The sequence below is a fragment of the Artemia franciscana genome, unplaced genomic scaffold (genome assembly GCF_032884065.1).
Source record: "Artemia franciscana unplaced genomic scaffold, ASM3288406v1 PGA_scaffold_218, whole genome shotgun sequence".
Lineage (NCBI taxonomy): Eukaryota > Metazoa > Arthropoda > Branchiopoda > Anostraca > Artemiidae > Artemia > Artemia franciscana.
Genome location: NW_027062647.1, coordinates 1,084,579 through 1,107,349, shown reverse-complemented (window position 1 = coordinate 1,107,349; position 22,771 = coordinate 1,084,579). Strand labels below are relative to the sequence as shown.

The following is a 22,771-nucleotide window of genomic DNA, read 5'->3' as shown; positions in this document are numbered from 1 at the left end:
CTGACCTTGAATTTGAGCATAGTATTTGTGATTTTTCTTTAACTCCAATTTTGAATTGTGTGACCATAGGAAAAAGTTCTTTACCAATCCTTTTTGGGATGCCACTTCCCTTATGGTCATTCCTCTGGGAATATTATGGACAGTCTTCACTTCAACTGGTGTGCCGTTTTCTAAGCGACAATCAAGAGAAGCTCCAAGAAACTGGATATTTGGATGAATGAGTAGTCCCATTTGATCTCCTTTTATTAATGATACTCCCTCTCTCTGCTCGTACGCCGTCAGTGTAATAGCCTCCAGTAGAATTCCCCTAAGCATTGGAATAGATTTGAAATTAGAATTAATTCGGATATTCTTGACTATGGGTGCGGTTGGAGTATTTTTTTTTTCGAGAAGCTATTCTATGAAAATAAGTGGCAGTAATCCTTTTGCTCCTCTCAAATATCCAGTTATCATTTTGCCCCTTTGTGTTTACGTAGATCTCCTGCAGTTTGGCTCCATCCAGATTCATATTTTTTGCAACATAATCAGCCTTTGCGATTTCAAATTCCTCTGGATTCATATCAGGCTTGTTGCAATTTGGTCCGTAATTTTGATGGCCTTTAGGCAAACTCTGATTCTCTTTCTTTTTGGCCAGAAATCTCCCACCCATGGTTGCGTAATATCTTTTCTTATTTGTTTTTGTCCGTTTCCGAAGATTAGAAGTTTTCACCGTGTATTCCTTTGTTATTTTGCAAGGACAGTAGCCAAATGTTTTTTTCCATGTAGAAGATTGCCATTTCGGGCCCAAGGAGTAGGAGAGGCTTGCTCCACTTATCCTAGCATGGTATGACCAACGTTTCGAGCGGCTTATTTGTTTTCCGCCGACGAATTTCACTGCAACAGACATATAATTCTCGGCAAGATTGGTCGTTGCATCGTTTCTTAATAAGTCCGCTTTTTTACAAATATTTTCCACGCCAGCTTTTACATCCTCCAAAATAGTTTTCGGAAGGTTATTATAGCGGTTCTCCACAGTTTCTAAGACCCCATTCTTTTTGGCACAGCCAGAATCACACTGTTTATGATTACGAAACACATGCTCTGGGCCTCTTCGTAAGAGTTGTCTTAGATTTTCGGCAGACCCACCATCAGCCGAGTTCTTTTTTATTGCACCTCGTAGATTTTTGGTTAGCTTTAGAATTATGTCATTTGAAAGAAATTTGCTGTGCATCCCTTTTTTTGTCTTCACAACATTATGGAGGTATTTTGTATAGTTCTTGGTCACGTGATTGGCACATTCTTCTTTTTAGATATATGATCCGTATGAAACACTTTGTCTTAGCTTGTAAAAAACACTAGAATCGCCGTCTCCGATGTATTGTAAATACTGAAGGCTATGCAGGCTTCACTTTGGCGAAAACCTTCAACAAGAATGTCGGTTAAGTAATATTTTATGCTCGTTTTAAGTTTTAATGTTGATCATTACTTCCAGTTGAAAAAAAAATATTTTCTCATTGTCTTTTTATAAATGATGCTAGAAGATCCTGCGACCCCTTCATGGAAATTCTCTTCCCTCATGAAAAATTCCTCCATGGAAAGATCCTCCCACGTAACCAGCCCCCCCCCCCGACCCACCCTAACCCCAACACAAAAAAAGTCCCCCTGAAAACGTCTGTACACTTCATAATTAACAACTACTATCTGTAAACAATGGTCTAAGTTTATAAGTTGCCGCCCCTCCCCCGGGAACTGAGGTGGATTTAGTCATCCCCAAAGACATATTTATTAGGTTTTTGACTGAGTTAAACAGAATGGTTATCTCAAAATTTTGATCCGGTGACCTTGGAGAAAAATGTGCGTTGGAGGGGGCCTCGGTGCCCTCCAGTTTTTCGGTCACTTAAAAAGGACACTAGAACTTTTAATTTACGTTAGAATGAACCCTCTTGCGACATTCTAGGACAACTAGGTCGATACAATCATCCCTGAGGAAAAAAACAACAAAGAAAAAACAAAAATACGCACCCGTTATCTGTCTTCTGGCAAAAATACAAAATTCCAACTTTTTTATGATAGGGGCTTGAAACTTCTACAGTAGGGTTCTCGGATACGCTGACTCTGATGGTGTGATTTTGTTAAGATTATGTGACTTTTAGAGGGTATTTCCGCCTATTTTCTAAAATAAGGCACATTTTCTCAGGCTCGTAACTTTTGACCGGTAAGACTAAACTTGATGAACCTTGTATATTTAAAATCAGCATTAAAATGCTATTCTTTTGATGTAACTATTTGTATCAAAACTTCGTTTTTTAGAGTTTTGGTTACTATTGAGCCCCTTCGCTCCTTTCTACAGTTCGTTACCACGAACTGTTTGAACTTGTACATGAATAAAAGTAATATAATCTACAATAACGTTGGAATAGAACTTACCAATGTCTCAGGTTTTCCCATCCTTTATTTGTTCTTATTTTTTTTCTGCCCATTGTGAAAATTCAAATGCTAAACTGTTATCTGACTTGTAACCAACCAAATTTCAATGGTCAGCTGTTACCAATTAGACATGTGAAAAAAAATTTAAATTCCCTTTAAATCCGGTCGTAATATTTAACAGTATTTAAACATTCTGGTACAACCCTCAAGAGAGCAATTAAGCCAATGAGAAAGGAGAAAATCTCGTTGCGTATTCAATGCTATAGGAAATAGAATTTGCTTCAAACCTCGGAGATCCACCTTAAGATGTTTGTAGAGTCAATCAATAGGAGGCTTCTGCTATATCTAAAATTAAGAAAGAAAAAAAAAACACTATTTTTCTGTGATTAAAAGGAGTCTCATTTCTAATTTCTTATGCCTGGAAGAAGTGTAGAAAGATTAAAGGTAGACAAGGACCTTATAAAAATAGCCTACCTTCAGGGATTTAATTTAGACTCTCAGTCCTGATCAATCTCAATCAATAAAATTTTTATCTTCTTATCTCAACCTTCTACTATGATGTAAATCCTCTACACTAAATTTTCAAAAGAATAATTTGTACAAGAAAAAGTATTATTTTTTTTCAGATTTATGCGTTTTAATTTTGTAAGCTTATGATTATTATTTTGCATTGTCTTTGTGTAATATCCTATAAAATATTTTACCAGTGTTTTTGTTTATTTAAAGGATGTTTAATATACATAACTGTAAAGGAAAGACTTAGGTTAACATAAATGTTTGACTAAAGACATGTTAGGCCATAAGCTTTTTGCAACTAGGTGTGAAAAATGTTGTCATTAAACAAATAATGATAAATTGTTTCTGATTGAGAAATTAAAACCAACAACTTTTTCTCTGAATTTTAACCACAGCACAGGATAGAGAGGGGGAAGGGATTGAAGTTTTTCATGCAAATCCATGGGGATTTTTTTTAAAATGACTAACATGGACTATTCAGAAAATGGAACTTTCCAAATCTTGATCCTTTTCTTCTCTGAAAACAATATCCTGATGGTCTGCTACCCTGAGCGCCTTTAGCCAGAATAATATTCCTATCCTAGGGACCTCAGATTGCTGGTTTTTTCTTCATTTTTTGTTTTAATGCTCCTGTTGTAGGCCTAAGAGAATAAAGGAGATTTGTTGTATTTTCATTTCTGTATTCTTTTTTCCTGCCTTAAGTAAAGTTAACCAATTCTTATCTTTGTTTCATTTTTCTTTTGGAGTACCTCCTGGATTACTTTTATCAATGCAACAAAAGACAAATTTAATAAATAAAGAAAAGAAAATTTAATAAATCAAGAAAAGAAAAAATTCTAGGAGCTGACCTTTAACTGCAGTAGCCATTATTGCTTCTAATATATGACGTTGGACAATACTTTCAAAAGCTGATACTACATCCAAAAATGCCACCAGTAACACTTTTTTGTTTTCTAAAGCATAAACAGCATCATTCATGAACATCACCATCACATCCTGTGTATTTCTATTACGTCTAAATCCACACTGTATATTCTTGAGTCCTCTATTCAATTCAATCACTTGGTTCATTCTCTGTTTCGCCAATCGTTCATACACTTTTCCTAGCACAGGTATTAAAGTTATTGTTCTATAATTCCCTAGTTTACTTTTATCTTTGCCCACTTTCGGTATCAAAACAACTACTCCATCCTTCCAGATTTTTGGAAACTGTCCTTCATTCCACAACCCATTTATGATATTTAATAAAGCAGCAACCCAGTTTTTTGTCAGGGCTTTCACAAATTGGGGGGAAATCATATCTTCTCCAGGAGCAGTGAGTGGTAGATGATTGATAACTTTCTCAATTTCTTGTGTAAGAAAAGGTTGATTATAAGCTATAGATCGATGACTTTTAGAAAATCTCTTAGCTTTAGCCTTCACTTCTATTTCACAGTCACTTAATGGATCAGGTACTCCAATGACACTGTCAAGTAGGGATACAGCTGCTTCGGCTATTTCTTGATCGGTAACTAGGGTGGAATTCTTGTATGCTATTGGAGAATTTCTTTGATCTTCGCGACTTCCACTAATCAGACTCTTAACTGTTGAGCAGACTCTTGATACGGGGACTCTAAAATCTAACTTATTGAGGAAATTAATCCAGCTTTTTCGTTTAGCAGCGATTACTGTTTTCTTAAATTCAGCAGCCTTTCGTTGGTACTCTACATATCCATGAAAAATAGGAAGGCATTCATAATTGGACTTCGCATCTTTAAGGTCTTCTTTTGCTTTGGTGCATGTTTCATTCCACCACTTAGTAACTTTGTGATTCAATTTGTTTGTATTAATTTTGGGAACAACTTTATCCACAACATCCATTAACACCGTTTGAAATATCTTAATCTTTTCTTCTGATGAAGACACCTCCTTTAACTGCTCCTGAATATAGACATTTTCTAATGCAGTTGAGAAAGCTTTCCAATCAGTCTTCTTCAAATTGAACTTATGTGCTACGTTATTGGTGGCTTGTATATTATTACAACGATTTAACTCAATCATCACTGGAAGATGGTGACTATACAGTATTGTATTCTTTAAAGATGTCACCTTTGTAGTAGGAGCAATATGCGGGGAAGGGAACACTAGGTCTATGGTGCTGTATTGTCCAGTATTATGGTTGAGGTGGGTAGGTAAACCTTTTGGGGTTAAAAGGCATAGGTCATTATTATTCATAAGAAAATCTTCAATACCTCCTCCAGCATTGTTGGATCGGCCACATGTGATCCAGCTCTCACTGTGAGCATTAAAGTCTCCAACAGCTATTATCAATTCTCGACTAGGTACACTTTGTATCATTTGTTCAAATGCTTCTCTTAAATTGTTTTCACTTCCATCAGGGTTGTAAATATTGAAAATATTTATTTTCTTCTGGCGATCTATAAATATTTTGCATTCTATTATCTCGGCTCTTCCTTGACTTAAATTAACCCATTGTTGATTGAACCGAATGTGATTTCTCACTCCAATAATGATTCCCTCTTTATCACGATCTGTTTTGTCTTGTCTGTTCTATAACCATGAAACTGTGGCTTTATAAAAGGTTTAAGGAATGTCTCTTGGATACAAAAGATATCTATTTGATTATCCAAACAAAACTGTACTGGAAGGTCCTTATTAACTTTCACAAGTGATCTGGCATTCGATGATAGTATTTTCAGGTGTAAAGTCATTTGTTAGCACATGGATCCCTTTTAAAACTGGTGTCAACTGTTTTCAGATTGAGTTTATCCATAAATTCGCATATCGTCTCCACTCTTTCTGCAAATTGGAGCTGAGACTATTGAAAGCACTTCAGAGGATAGAGCCAATGCAATCAAGATTCTATTCACTGTGTCTGTTATAGTTTGACGTTTCACCGATTCTATGGTATCTGTCCGTATTCTATTTACATTGGTTCTTTCAGGTTTTACTCCACTACTATGAACTGCCTGGGCATAACTTCTGTATATAACTTGAGCTCTTTTAAAGCTAACTTGATATTTTTCAGCCACATTCAGAATCTCTTTATTTTTCACTCTAATTTGACAGGCTGGTGAAGTTGAAGAATGATTTCCAAGACAATTGGCACATTTATACATGTCTTTGTTGGTAGTGACTTGGTTATTCTTAAGATTACATTCTGCTGATGAGTGCTTTCCTGCATATCGCAGGCAGATTGGTTGGTTGACATGGCAGTCCTTTTGGATATGACCATATTTCTAGCACTTAAGACATTGGATCACTCTTCTGTTATAAGTATCAAGTTCCTTATTCCTTCCACAGAACCATATGCTAGAGGGAAGAAGGTTTAATTTAAACGTAACTAAAACTGCAAGGCTCTCCTCTAATTTGTTCAATTCTTTGTTAAATCTTTTCTGTCTGACAACTGATAAAACTTTAATGTTTGACCTTATACTTGCTAGAATGTCCTCATTTGAGAGGTGTAGAGGAACACCTTTCACAGTGCCTCGAGTCAGGCTTTCTTGTCTATTCACTTTAACTTTAGTTTTTGCTATTTGACTTATTGTACACAGTTTAGCTGCTATCTCCTCTTTTTCTGTATGGATTAAAAGTCTTCCTCTTGTCTTATTAACTTCAAATTCAAACTTTTCCTTTCCAAAAATAGAGCTCAAAAACTTAGCAATTGTGAAATCATCTGGGGACTTCTGGTTATCCTCTGTTGCTTGAGCTTCCACAGAAATGGATAAAAGATCACTATATTGTATCTCAACACTTTTCTTGTTCAACATGGTAGGATTCTGATATATGCTACTTTGTACTTCATTAAGCTTCCGCTTCAAATTTCTGTTTTGAGGTTGATTCAGGTTCTCAGACACTGGTGAAACATCTCTTCTTTTCATTCCAGGTTTTGTAGGATTGTCAGGGTTTGCCTCACTGATAACACCTTAAGCTTCTAGTGGGTTCACTGCCCTCATTTCTTCTTCACTATTTTCACTTGATGGTAGAGGAGGGAAGTCCTCATTCCATTCTTGAAGGGATTGAAATGTATTTGAAGTAGGCACTGAATAGTTTGTCACAATTGGAAAATGGCTGATATTTGTTAATCCTCCTGACACGGGACTAAAATGACCTTGTCCCTGGCAGCTAGAAACACTTGCAGGTGGGTTCACTTGCAAATCCTGGAAAATCACAGGCTGTCCTTGATTGGTAATGGGAAATCTCACAAATATAAGTTGTCCATGTTGTTGATAACCAACCACATTGAGGTGCATGGTGACAGGTACAACTAACCCCGGATCTGGAGGGAGATTCAACTTCTCTTTACTATTTTCTATACTTAAAAGTATAGCTTCTATTCCTAAATCACCCTGTTTCTCTATCTTCTGCTGATATCTCAAACAGGTTCTATATTTTGACAATGAGTAAACTTAATTGTAATGTTTTCTAGTTTCAAGCTTTTTCCGTTCAATATATATTGTAGTTCCCAGTTCTGAAAATTCCGCCATGCTAGCGTCCTTTTTGAAATTTTGCGTCGGGCCGGGAGCCGCTGTTCTCAAAGACTAAAATCCATTCATCCACTAATATATAGGCAGCTCAGTTCGTCGCATCGGCTTGCGTCATGCCGGTATAATTTTTCTGTGTCATGTAGAAAGTACTTAAGTACCCTTAAGTACTTCAATTTTTACTTAAGTATAAGTGTTAAGCACTTTAGACATTTTTACTTAAGTAGAGTACAAGTACTCAGATTTTTTATTTAAGTACCTTTACTTATATATTTCCCAGGACTGGTTCACCCAGAAACTTTTACTGTATTATCTTCTCTGAATTATTTAGGTCTCAGGTTTGGATCAAATATTAGAACTTCTAAAACAATTGCTATATCAGCGTTGACAGAAAAGCTTAGAAAATCGTACTGTCTGCAAGTTAAAGATGAGTTTTTCAAAATAACGATGTGCAGACTTTACAACGTTTATATATATATATATATATATATATATATATATATATATATATATATATATATATATATATATATATATATATATATATATATATATATATATATATATATACATACATATATATATATATATATATATATATATATATATATATATATATATATATATATATATATATATATTATGTAAATATGTAAGCATCATCTAGACATAAACATAAATTTTTGCACAACATTTTTGTGTTTTCCTTATATTTTGTCATTCCTTATATTATAAATTAGGTCATTATTTTTGTTTTGGCGAAATGTTTTTTTTTTAGTTTTTGGTGATCATCTATAGATATTTCAATAGTTAGTCATTGTGATTAGAGCAAAGAAAAAAAATACGTAGTTAAAAAATTCAACCTGACATTTATATACGCCTAGTAGCCCTCACTAACAGCCAACTGAGTGGTTGGCATATTGGCGTGGGAATTCTGTGTCCAAGGGACACGGGTTCATTCCCAGTTATGACCAGTTATTTAGTTTGGGATGGGGGTTAGTGGCGTGACTCTGTAAGCTCAGCCAGAGTCGACCCAGCTCTAAATGGGTACCTGGAGAAATCTGGGGAAGGTAATCAGGAAGGGTGTGTGAAAGAACAGGATGGTTGGCCCCCTACCCCCCACCCCATTGCCTTTCCTGGCTGAAGGGCCATGAAACGGAGATCAGCACCGCCGGTTTGGACCTTAAGGGTTTAGTGCCGTCTTACCTATTTTACTTACTTATTAACTGTAAATAGTTAGTACTAAATATGTTTCGCTAACGAATCTCAGGATCATCTTATATTCTCTCATTGTTGATTTTGGTGCTTCCAATATACTTGTCCATGGCAAGAAAAACAATGAATTAAAATGAAAGATCTGAAGCCGAACTGGCCAACTATAAAAAAAAAAAAAAAAAAAAACAATGAAAAATAACGAACGACAATGCACAGTAGAGAAATAAGATGTAAAACTAATGCGACGCGAATATTTCGTCTGTATGTAAACGAGGCGACAAGAAACAAAGATAAAAAACGGAAAAAATAAGAAACTAAATACAAATAAAACCACCACCTATATTAATAAAACACAATTTCGCAACTGATCCACGTAGGTCACAGAAGCTAAAAGGTAGGTAGGTAGGTAATTTTATTCAAACAATTTTATTCATCAGCTAAAAAAATAGGCCGCAATGGCCTGTAAGCATAGCTGACATCAATTACGATCCATTTTTATAAAATATTTCACTTGCATCAAAGAGAAAAATAAATAAGAAAAATAAACTACAAAAAAAGAAAACAAAACAAAAACTATTTAACAAAATGGGGGGAGATACCCTTCTCTCAATCTAAAATACTCAACATTACTAATTGTTCAGAAGATGGGCCTTGAGGCGTCTTTTCAGCTGAGGCAGACTTTCTGATTCCTTAACTTGCTGTGGGAATGGATTCCAGACGGACGGTCCCATGTATCTGATGACGTGAGCCGACCGGGAAGTATTCCGAAACTCATGAACAAGATTATTTGAATTTCGCGTGTCATAATCATGGTAGGAAGAACCCAAGCTAAAAAAAATCATTAAAAATATCAGGCCCTAAATTATGTAGACACTGATATACTAAAATACCAATCTGCATGTCTCTGATTTTTCCAACATCCAAAATATCAAACTTCTTATATATAGACACAGTGCTAGCGCTTCCACGATCATAATTTCCTAGAATTCTAATTGGCTTATTCTGTTGCACTTGAACTCTCCTGTAATTAGACTGAAAGTTACTAGCCCAGATTAAACAACCATAATTTATATACGACGCTATAATAGAGTTACTTTGATGAGAACACCAAAGCAACTGAGTAAATAAGTATAAAAAATGGAAATGAAGATGATTATTCTGTTGTGAAATAATCTTATTGTTAGCTATTATTGAACTATTCTTCTTGGTCTGATTTGTAATCTCGTCCCCAGGTGATTTTGTAAAATCCTAAATCTCTTTTTAACTATCGGTTCATTTCTCAAAAGAATATTTTAGATTGGGTCAATATTTATGTTGCCCGTATCTCTGTTTATTGAAAAATTAGCAAACATGCGTTTTTTGTTTCTACAGCCTCCCTTCTATCAGTTTCTTAGTCCTTTATTAATTATTCTTTTTATTTGCTTCTTTAAATTACTTCTGCTGCTTCTTATAATGGATGCACATTCCCATTTTATAACATAAGCTACTTATCATAAGAATTTAAAGTGGTCTATGATTGGTCAGTAAAAATTAATCCAGTAATCAGAATTGATTTTCATTCTTATTGGGTCTTTCTTCCGATTAATGTTAATCAGAAGAAAACCCAATGTAAACCTGACATTATTTCTGTTTCTTAAGTCAATTCTGTTACTTCTGACTAGATTTTTTAAGGCTCTGTAACCTTTTGGTAGATACCACGATGGTTACAATTTAGTTTATGCTCCCCAGTAATCTAATAAAAGTATTTTTCTCCTATTAAATACTGTTTCTGGGTCATGGAGGACAAGTTGGATAAAGTAAACCAAGACGTTCTTCACTGGTAAGGTGATCTAACAATGTTAATCCAATTTCTAACATTTAATTACCAAATAATCCTTGAAGAAAGCCAACTGCAATTGATTACTATTAAATATGTTTATTGAGGAAGCCCTAGATACCCCAATCATTTGTCTTTCTAGTATCATTGTAACTTATTTTTTCTATCTCTTCCTCTGTTATTTTTGTATCTTATTATTTGGATTGATACATTATATTTATTGTATTGTTTTATTTCATTTACATGTAATATCTTGTAAGACTGGTCGAATCAGGGAAGTTGAGAGGATTTGCAGAGAATTAAATTGTTATGCTGAGCGGTGAAAGGCTTCCCGAAAGAGGCATAACTTAGACACCAACTATTGTTAATTATTGTTTGCGATCGTTCTAATTTTGTCCATGACCTGGTGCTTTATGTCTACAGAAACAATCTAGAAAAATATATTGAAATATATGTGCGAAACGTTAATAATTGTCAATGATTTGAGCTCATAGATTTGTTTCTGCCGTCCCGGTTGTTATAAACAATCCCCTGTTAGCTCGTGAAGATAAGGTCCTTAATTAAAAAAATTGATTATGGACTGGCTGGTGGGAGCACTTTTTTTTTGCGGTAATATCAAAAATGAGCCTGCTAAGCTCATACAAAAAGGTCAAACAGCAATTGAAGCATAAAATTAGAATATAAAACTGTAAAACACATAGTCACTCACAGTTGCTTTTTAAATGAGAAAGAAATGTGAGTTTTATTTTGTTCTTTGATTTTCGACCTGTTTTCAATAATTCGTTTTCAGTTTATTTTGATAACGCTACTTGGGCGAAACAAGTAATTAAAGCCACTAAATCAAACAGTTGGTAGTGAAAACTGTAAGTAAGGAGCGACCTGGCTCTATAGTAACCGAAACTCTAACAAAGGTAATTTTGACACCAATAGATATATCAAAAGAATCAGATTTTTATTCTGATTTCAAATATATAAGTTTCATCAAGTTCAGTCTTACCCATCAAAAGTTAAGTGCCTGAAAAATTTGTTTTCTTTTTTGAAAATAGGGAAAACACCCTCTAAAAGTCATAGAATTTTAATGGCATATTCATCTAAATCACACCATCAGATTCAGAGTATTCAAAAACCCTACTGTCGAGGTTCCCAGCTCCTATCTGCATAAATGTGGAATGTTGCATTTTTTTACCAGAAGAAAGATCACGGATACGTGTTTTTTGTTGTTGTTTTTTCTTCTTCTTCTTTCGGGGGTGATAATGTCGACCCAGTGGTCCTAGCATATTTTGAGAGGGCTCATTTGAACGAAAATTAAAATTTCTAGTCCCCTATTGAACTAACCAAAAAATTGGAGGGTAAATAGGCCCCCTCCCATGCTTTTACGTGGGAACATCTTTCCATTGAGGAATTCTTCATTGGGGAAGAGGATTTTTCTCTAAAGAGGGTGCTGAATTTCCCAAACAATGTGAAAAACAATCTTAAATTAAATAAAAAAACATTTTTTTTAAACTGAAATTAAGGAGAACATTAGAACTTAAAACGAACAGAAATTATTACGCATGTGAGGGGGTTCGTCCCTTCGTCAATGCCTCGCTCTTTACACTAAATTCAATACCTTGCTCTTAACTAAACGGCCTTTGTGATTCAGGGGTCATTCTTAAAAAATTGAAAAAAATTTTAAACTTTACTTTAAACATTGAGGTATTGACGAGGGGGGAAACCCCCTCATATACGCATTAATTTCTGCTCATTATAAGTCTTAATGTTGAACCTTACTTTAAGTTGAAAAAAATCTTATTTTAATCAATTTATACAAAGAGCTGAAACGTCATTTCAAAGTATAAGAATAGAACACAAAAGTCTTACACAGTCAAATGAAAGAAAAAATCCAAGTGTTATTTTTATTCGTCCGTTTTTTATGGCACTTTGTATTAACCAAGTGACTTATAGCAATCGCAAATTCTGTCGGTCCCGGCTTTGCTACTTTAGGCACTTCCTGTTAAGTTAGGACGATGAAATTTGGCAGGTGTATCAGGACCCGGACCAGATTAAATCAGAAATAGTCTTTTTCCAAATTTTACCATCTGCGGGGGAGTGGGGGTCCCGTTAATTCGGAAACAATTGAAAAAATGAAGTATTTTTAACTTACGAACGGTTGATCAGATCTTAATGAAATTAAATTAAAAAAAAACAAGTTTTTTAAATGAAAGTAAGGAGCGACATTAAAACTTAAAACGAACAGAAATTACTCCGTATATGAAAGGGGCCTTTCCTCCTTGCGCTAAAGTTTGATTCTTTCTCGCAACTCTACTTTTTTAAACAATTACAAACTTTAGCGTAAAGAGCGTGGTGTCGAGGAGGAAAAGCCCCTTTCATATACGGAGTAATTTCTGTTCGTTTTGAGTTTTAATGTCGCTCCTTACTTTCATTTAAAAAACTTGTTTTTTTTTATTTAATTTCTGAACGTTTTTGAATCAATGCATGTTTCGATTTTGTCTTTCCGCAGAGGAATAATTTAAACGAAATTTGTATATTTATTTTTTTTGGCTAAATGGCTTTCTCATAATTTTGATCGAATGTTTTTGAGAAAAAAAGAGCGGGGGAGGAAGCCTAGTTGCCCTCCGATTTTCGGTTAATTAAAAAGGCAACTAGAACTTTTAATTTTTTACGAATCTTTTTATAAGTAAAAGATATACGTAACTTATAAATTAGCATACGTAAAGAACTTTTGTATTCTCATGTTTTTATTACATATATGAGGGGGTTCGCCCCCTCGTCAGTACCTCGCTCTTTACACTAAAGCTTAAATTTTGTCCCAATTCATTAAGAATGACCCCTGAATCACAAAAGCCACAGAATAAATAGTTGAAATTACTAAAAATACTTTAGCGTAAAGAGCAAGGTATTAGGAGGAGGTAAGTCCCTCATATGGGTAATAATTTCTGTTCGTTTTAAGTTTTAATGCTGCTGCTTACTTCCAGCTGAAAAAAAAACTTTTTCATATTTATTTTTTCATTGTTTTTTTTTAAGTAATGCTAGTAAATCCTGCGCTCCCTTCATGGAAATTTTCTTTCCTCATGACAAATTCCTCGCTGGAAAGTTCCCCCAGCATATCCTCCTCTTCTCAACCCCTGCCTCCAACCAAAAAATCATCCTGAAAACGCCTGTACACTTCCCAATAACCATTACTATATGTAAGCGCTGGTTAAAGTTTTGAACTTGTAACCCCTCCCACGGGACTGTGGTGGAGTAGGTCGTCTCCAAAGACATAGTTATAAGGTTTTTCGACTACGTTGAATAAAATGGCTATCTCAGAATTATGAGGGATCAGTATTGAATAAGTTGACAGTTTTTGGTGTCCATCCGTACTTGAGGTATTTGGTGCCCATCCATATTTGGCGCCCAACCGTATTTGTGGTATTTGATGCCCATCCACACTTAGTGTCCATCCCTATTTGAGGCAATTGGTACTCATCCATATTTGAGGTATTTGGTATCCATCCTTATTTGAGGTATTTCGTGGCCATCTGTATTTGAGGTATTTGGTGCCCATCCATATTTATCCTCATAATTAAACAGGTTAAAAGCCAATAAATTGCATTGTCACTAAAACCTCGTAGGGTTAAAAATTTGACTTATTTAGATTGGTTTTAGAGTTGTAAAAACAAGAAATAAGGAAACCCTTAAGGATTTATTATTTCCTTTAACCGTAATTCCAGTAACTGGGAGTGAGCTGTAGAGGTCGTAAAATATCAAAAACGAATAAACGACCTAACTCAGCTGGGAACAAAAGTTCAACAAAATCCTTGGTAATAAATCTTCTGTTAAAGAAACCATGTTTATGAAGAATTCCTTTCAAACAGAAATTGCCTACTGAGCTACCTAAGAGGGAAAGGGGAAATTAAGCTCAAAGAAAAAGCTAAGAGCATGTAAATTCTTCTTTCATTGAATATGCCGAGGTTTTAAAACGAAAGTAGATAAAATGAGAACTATTATATTAATTAAGTTAACTATTTAAGCTATGAATCATCTTTTTGTGGATATTAAATAAAAAAAACAAGTTTTTTTTAACTGAAAGTAAGGAGTGATATTAAAACTTAAAACGAACAGAAATTACTCCGTATATGAAAGGGACTGTTCCCTTCTCAACGCCCCGCTCTTTACGCTAAAGCTTGACTCTTTCTCTCAACTCTACTTTTTAAAACAGTAAAAAACAGTAAAAATCCCCCGCGTAACCCCTTCCCCTCAACCCCTCGCCCCAACAAAAAAATTTCCTCGGAAAGTGTGTGTACACTTCCCAATAGCCATTACTATATGGTTACACTGGTCAAAGTTTGTAACTTGTAACCCCTCTCACGGGAACTGTGTGGGAGCAAGTTGTCCCTAAAGAAATAGTTATTGGGTTTTTCGACTATTTTGAATAAAATGGCTATCTCGGAATTTTGATCCGGTGACTTTGAACAAAAAATGAGAGTGGGAGGGGGGCTAGGTGCCCTCTAATTTTTTTGGTCACTTAAAAAGGGCACTAGCACTTTTAATTTCCGCTAGAATGAGCCCTCTTGCAACATTCTTGGACAACTAGGTCGATACGATCACACCTGGGAAAAAAACAAACAAACAAATAAACACGCATCCGTGATCTGCCTTCTGGCAAAACATATAAAATTCCACATTTTTGTAGATAGGAGCTTGAAACTTCTACAAGTAGGGTTCTCTGATACGCTGAATCTGATGGTGTGATTTTCGTTAAGATTCTATGACTTTTAGAGGGTGTTTCCCCCTATTTTCTAAAATAACGTAAATTTTCTCAGGCTCGTAACTTTTGATGGGTAATACTAAACTTGATGAAACTTATGTAATTAAAATCAGAATTAAAATGCGATTCTTTTGATGTAGCTATTGGTACCAAAAGTCCATTTTTTAGAGTTTTGGTTACTATTGAGCCGGGTCGCTACTTACGAACCCGACAAGTTCGTTACCACGAACTGTTTGATTTGATGTTTGGAAGGATATCGTGTCTCACAGGTGTTACTTTAAATCCAGACCAGATCTGGTGACATTGGGGTGGGGGGGAGAGTTGGGAGGGGTAAACCTAAAATCTTGGAAAACACTCAGAGTGGAGGGATCGGGATGAAACTTGGTGGGGAAAATAAGCACAAGTCCTAGATACATGATTGACATAACTGAAACGGATCCGCTCTCCTTGGGGTAGTTGGGGTGGGGGTCAATTCTGAAAAATTACAAAAGATGAGGTATTTTTGACATGCGAACGAGTGATTGGGGATTTTAAATCCCGACCAGATCTGGTGACATTGGGGGGGGGGACCTAAAATCATGGAAAATGCCTAGATTGGAGGGATCGGGATGAAACATGGTGGGGAAAATAAGCAGAAGTCTTAGATACGTGATTTACATAATTGGAACGGATCTGATCTATTGGGGGGGGTGGGGGTTGATTATGAAAATTAGAAAAAATGACGTATTCTTAACTTACGAAGAAGTGATCGGACTTTCATAAAACTTCATATTTAGAAGGACCTCGTAACTCAGATCTCCTATTTTAAATCTCAACAGGATCCAGCGTCATTGGGGGAGGCAGTAGGGGGGGGGGGGGTAATCTTAGAAAATACTTAAAATGGCGAGATCAGGATGAAACTGGATGGGAAGAATAAAAACCTGTCTAAGATGCATGACTGACATAACCGGACTGGATCTGCTCTCTTTGGTGGAGTTGGGGGGGGGGCGGTAATTTGGAAAAAGAAGGTATTTGTAACTTACGAAAGGGTGACCATATATTAATGAAATGTGATATTTAGAAGGATCTTGTGCTTTAAAACTCTAATTTTAAATTCCGACCAGATCCTGTGACATTGGGAGGAGCTGGAGGGAAAAACCGGAATTCTTGGAAAACGTGAAAATTGGGGTATTTTTATCTTACGAATAGGTGATCGGATCTTAATGAAATTTGATATTTAGAAGGAATTCAGGTCTCAGAGCTCTCATTTCAAATCCCGACAAGATCTTTTGACATTGGGGGGAGTTGGAGGGGGAAATCTTGGAAAACACTTTTAGTGGAGGAATCGGGATGAAGCTTGGTGGATAGAATAAGCAAATGACCTTGATACGTGATTGACGTAACCGTACTGGATTCGCTCTCTTTGGGAGAGTTGGGAGAGGGGCTTAGTGATTTGGCGAGGTTGGTGCTTCTGGACGTGCTAGGACGATGAAAATTGGTAGGCATTTCAGGGAGCTGCACAAATTGACTTGATAAAGTCGTTTCCCAGATTCGACCATCTGGGGGGCTAAAGGGAGAGAAAAATTAGAAAAAATGAGGTATTTTTAACTTACGAGTGGTTGATCGGATCTTAATGAATTTTGATATTTAGAAGGACATCGGGACTCAGAACTCTTATTTAAATCCTGTCCGGCATTAAGCTTCTGATTTTCCTTTTAAATCAATCTATTGATCCTTAGAATTTTGTTAGAGCTCATACCATATGAGCTCTGGCTCTTAGCTGTTCTTGTCTCGTCACAAGTGCCACATGAGCTCTTGGATCTTGTTATTTTATGCTCTGAAAAGGCCATATCCAGCTGGGGGGGTACCAGGTTTTAAGCCACCCGTATGGGTTTTTCACCTTTGCAAAAACAAGCATAAGTGCGTGGAAACAAATTTATGATGGGCTTTTGCGTTGTTTTTTCTTTGTAAAACTATTCTTCGAAAAAAATACACCCCCCCTCCTGTAGAGAAGATGTTTCTGTAGAGAAAATGGCTTTAAAGGCTACTTTATCCTTGAAATTGGCTTTTCTCAGTATTTAGTTTCATACTCAAAGTACCAAGGACAATAAAATGTAAAAATTTATTGGTCTGCAATTTTTTTTCAGATTTTTCTCTGTTTTTTCTTTTAATTTTGAAATTTCGGGACAACACCATATTTCATCAGTGTTGCCATGTTGAATCATAAGAGTAAGTTACGAAAATAGTTAGTAAAATTTATTTTCGTAAAAAAATGAATTAATGACAGCCTATTGATTCATAAAGACAACTTAACTTTCAAAGGAAATTTACATCTTTTAAGGCTGCTTGGTGCCATATTTTTTATTGATAAAATCTCACCCCCCCCCCCTGCGTTAATTGTTTTTATATTTGATGCCTGCTACTACTGAAAACTGTGTGCCGGCATTTAAAGAACTTTTGTTTTGTTCCTATTCTTAATTTATCATAGTTTTGAAAAATACATATGGCTGTATACTACTACCACTACAACTTCATTTAGCACCAAGCTGCATCAGGCTAAAACAGCTATGTACGCTCCCCCTTCATCCCAATCTATTCAAAGCCCCCTCTTTACACCCTCCCAGGAAGTTTCAATTTCCCTTAAATATTTCCACATCTTCCCACCCCATCCGCTGGGCGTATAAGTTTTCATTTAACGAAGCCAAACAGTGAGATTTCATTTTCACTGTCCTTGGTACTTAAAAATTAATTATAGTCTGAGCAGTGTCCTGCAGTTGGTGTCTAGGGTATATTTTACAAATTCTATTTTTATTACCACAAATACTGCCAATTCATCACAGTGTTAACTATTTGAAATAGCGGACACTTGGCCCCTCGTTTGTCTTTTCACTCTTTGCTGTTTCATGGAGAAACAGGCTGAATACACCCTTTTCATCAAATCTGCTTTGCAAATGAGTAATGATTGGTGCTTATTCCACTAAAAGAGCAGGTTATTACTCGCTTACTGTATTTAATTGTATCTTCTGGAATGAGAATAATAGTTGGTCATCTCTGGATTAGGGGTTGACACCGTTGGATTTTGGCTAAAACATGGTAAAAAAAACTGCAATAAAACTTAAGACATTTGCAGTCATTTGTGACCACTCCTTTCGTGCACTCTCATTTTGTACTAAAGTTGGAGGCACTGAGAGAATGACTGTATGCAATTTCACTTAGTTCCCGATAACTGTAAAAGTAGTCTCAAATTCTAGCGAATCAGGGCATACGACCACTTTTTTTTTTTTTTTATTTAATTATTAGTCTTCTTAAAACGCGGCGGACATTAAGAAAATAAAAATGAACAGAAAAGGTAGTGGAAAACCAGCTCCCTTCTTTTTTTCTTTTTTTAGTCTGCTAAAAAACGGCAAAGATGGTAAGAAAAAACAAACAGAACAGAAAGGTAGTGGAGAAGCTGCTTTTTTGTTTTGTTTTCTTAGTCTTCTAAAGACTTCTACTGACAAATATGGTAAGAAAAAAAATGGAATAGAAAAGGTAGTGGTGTTGATGAACCTTTTTTTTTTCTTAAGTATTCTAAGTACTTCTCTGTGGCAAACCTTAAAAATTGGAAATTTTGGCAAAACATTTGAAAATTCAATTTTTTTTTCTCGTCTGATACGCACACATAATTAATAATTTCCAATGGTGTATTTGTCCAATGAAAGAACATCAACTTTTTTTTTCGTTTTCTTTTTGTCTTTTTTTATCTATGTTTTTATCTTAGTACAATGCCATGATTTATTTAAAGTTTTAAACTTCATTTATGAATCTTAATCTTTTTCAGGTTAGTCCATCATGGTTACCCTTTGTAATTTGCGGTCTTTCAGACGTTTAGTGCTCAGAAGATATAATCAAGAACCTAGTTTTCGTTGTTCAAGATCAGTGCTCTACAAATGAAGTCGTTGCTGAAGTTTTGAAGCGCAACCGTATGAAGATAAAATGTCCTGAAGGAGTAATAACAGTTGAAGTTAGTCCAATGCTAGCACTGAAAATGTCAGGCCAAATATACAACTTTAGTTGGGAATACCCAAGGATGAGATACTTCTATCAGTGCAAACTGCTTGGGAACGACGATAAAATACCAGATTCTTATTATTGAGATATCTTTGTGATCGAAATAACCTACCTTGGTCGTTTTGATGATATTTGTGAGTTGTTCAAGAATTAAATGCAATCACAGCATTGATATATGAGCATAGCCGACTGTATAAGTACTTCAAAGGGTTTTTTTCTTAAAAAAAGGAGAGTTGACAACCTCTTGAATTGGGATCAATATATAGCAAGGGAAAGATGCATAATATTTTTTATTTAGGTAATCTGGTATTATTTTCTCCAAGTTCTAGATAAAAAATGAATACAAGGAATGATGCTTTGACGTAACGCCTTTAGACATAGTGTATAATAATGACATTTTCTGACATGACAGTTTTTGACGTAATGTATCATGAGGAAGCTGCATCTTTTCAAAAGATGATTATACATAACTTTAAACAGTCGCCTACAACTAGCTGTGTATACTTTCCCAAGGTCTTTATTTAAATTCTTTCAGTCACAAGTTTTTATATTAATTTCAATTCTATTTATCTTACTGCATTTTGTTTAATTGATTTCAATTAACTAATTTTAATTAACTGTTTTTTTATGGAAAAAGAAATACTAGACGGAATGATCCTGGTTTTTGTTCCCTTCTGAATATGAAATGCCATAGATAGTAGGCTACAGGTGGCCTTGGATAGGACAATTACCCTTGCTATTGGCTTTTTAGGGTTTTAAGAACATAAACAAAAGCTATAATTTGAAAGTCTATATAATTTTGTCTATAGTCTATAATATTATTCTTATTCCAATTGTTTATTTATAAATTTAAAAAAAAACACGGTTTTGATTATTTTACAGTGTGCAATAATCTTCTTTTTTTTTAATTTGACATAGCTTACTTAATTGCTAACATTAGATTTTTTGTTGAAATTTTCAAAAAAAGTCTATAAATTTGATACCAGTATCAATGAAAAAAGACCTGCATATTTTTTTTAATTCTTGTTTTAAGCTTCTTTTTTTGAGCCTTAAGTTGGCTTTCCTCTACCAAAAGCTATTATCTGTGTTTTTCTAATCTTCGAGAAAATCATAAATTAGTGATTTTGTTCATTATTGGAATAGGAGAAACAGATTAAGGGGCAGAATTTCGTCAGTAAATCTTCTAACTACCTTTTTTTTCTGGCCTTAGTCATTCCATTTTCTGCTTGATGCTGGATTTGGTAATTCTAGTATATCTATATTAACTTTTGGCTTTAAAAAAACAACTAAAATCTGTTTTTTTAGGTACGTTAGCCAAACGAAATTCAATTTTGAAAGTTTAAAAAGTTTATTTTTAAGTTTGAAAGAGTTGTTGTTCTTTGGGGTTTGACGTGTTCAACCAATTGGTCATATGTGTTCATGTCACTTGATTTTTCTGTGTCTTATGTAATCACTACATTTCTTATGTGTCACTTCAGACAATGTAAACTAAGCCTAAGATAAAAATATTAAGGAGTGACAAAAAAAAAAAATAGATAGTTACTTTGAAAGTTTCTTTTTCCCTGTAAGTGGAAAGATCTACAAGGGTTTCTAAACTCATCTTTTCTTAGAAATATGTTGATAACTATGATATGATTGATTTACTAAGACATTTTCTAAGGGGTTTTGTTAAACATTATGCACGGAATCAAGTGTTGGGCCAGTACTTCGAAACTGGGTGATCAGCTTCTATTATATTTTTTGCTTGTATGCGTTCTTTTTACATCTTAAGTATGTATTTCGACAGTTTTGATAATGCCATTTCTTTTTTTGTCATTTTGATTTTCTTTTCCCCTTTGAATCAAATGTGATGGCAATTTTCTCTAATTTCTAGACAAAATGCCGACATTCACCGGTGAATGTCCGAAATACCTTTTCTTCTTCTCGATTTCAGTCAGCGTTGCAAGTCAATTTTTCAGTTTTATGCAAGGTCTGGTGGTGACAGGTTAAGTTTTTAACCCATTTCTGATATTTATAGCCTAATTTAAACTAACCTAGCTTTAACTTTTATCATCAAAGCTTGCATAAGACTGAAAAAGCTGACTCGTAAAGCTAATTGAATCCAAGCAGAAAAAAAGGAATTTCGGATATTCACCCTTGAATGTCAATACTAACCAGATTTGAACATTCACGGTAACACATTCATAAAAGTAGCAACATTGATTGGGTGTCAATTTGGTCAAAAAAAGAAACAGCGTAGTTTGATATCATCTTTATATGGATCATTTTGATAGAAAGGCGATGGGAGACCACTGAATGAATTTGGGAGGAAAAAGTCTCCTGGACTTAGATTATGCTGATGATTAAAGCATCCTAGATGAAAGTTTGAGCAAAATGAATGAACTTTTAGAGGTTTTGAGAGGTCAGGGTGTTAAATTAGCTTTGAAAATTAATGCTAAGAAGATTAAGTCACTAAGGCTAGGAATAAGTGAAGATGAAAAGTTGACAATAGGTAACGAAAAAATTGATCAGCTGGGCAGCATCACTTACCTTGGTAGTATTATAATTAAAGACGGTTGGAGCAGTGAAGATGTTATAAGTAGATTAGCCAAGGGTCAGGGTGTTTTTTCAGAGTTAAAAAAAAAGTTTGAAAGAATAGGAAGATAAGTCTGCAAACCAAGATTCAAATATTAGAAGCTACATCGATGACAGAGGCCAAAAATGGCTCTGAAGCACGGGAGCTCCAAAAAGTGGATGAAGAAAATGTGGTTCACTCCCGCTTTCTAGGGCTATAATGAAAGAAAGGTTGAGATGGCTAGGGCCCGTTCTGCGGATGAGAAATTACCGAAGAGTGTCCTTTTCGGTCAACTGTCTAGGGCTAAACGGAAAGCAGGTCGTCCTTGTCTGGGTTGGGAGGATGTCATAAATAAAGATTTAAAGAAAATGAGAACTTCCTGTGAGGGTGTAAAGAAGGAGGTTTTGAATAGACTGTGATGGAGGAAGAGCGTGCGTAGCTGTGTTGGCATCAGGCGGCTTGTTGCAACGGTGTGTTGTCAGCAGCAATAGTTTAAGGAACGTGTCACCTTTGTTTTTGAAGAAAACAATTTTCTTGGGAAATGCATACCATATCTAAAAGTTTTAAGAGAAGGCATCAAATGATTTGATCGATGGCGAAAAAAAGCAAAAAACATCCAAAGTCTTGAGTCGTAAATTTGCACCTTTAATATTGCCTAAATGTAAGCTGAATTTCTAATGAAGGTGGCAAAATCTTCTTCGCCTTCTAATTGCAAAAGACATTTTTTAGAATTTATAGTAACATATTATGAGCCCAGTTATTGACCTCTTTCAGGCAAATCTAGTGAATAAACCAGAAGTAATGATTTTGTTCGGTATAAATATGTTAGTTTTAATTTTAATGCTTTAATATATCTGATGACGATTACTGCATATATAGTCGAAATAACCAGACTTTTGTATATGTTTTCACTGTCTTATAAATATGCTTATCCTCGTTTGAACGTTTATTTGTTAGTCATAGAAAGGCAGTGTCGTCTTGAAAAAAAAAAAACAACCTAA

At 35.1% G+C, this 22,771-nt stretch overlaps 1 long non-coding RNA gene across 1 annotated transcript in view; it reads left to right on the top strand.

The window, feature by feature from the left end:
* The window catches only part of LOC136041425 (uncharacterized), a 49,384-nt gene extending 26,677 nt beyond the window's left edge, over positions 1–22,707 (top strand). Inside the window, exon 3 of the long non-coding RNA XR_010621025.1 lies at positions 18,987–22,707. This is a non-coding gene — a long non-coding RNA (uncharacterized LOC136041425). The remainder of the gene's footprint in view (positions 1–18,986) is intronic.
* The last annotated feature ends 64 nt before the right edge of the window (positions 22,708–22,771 follow it).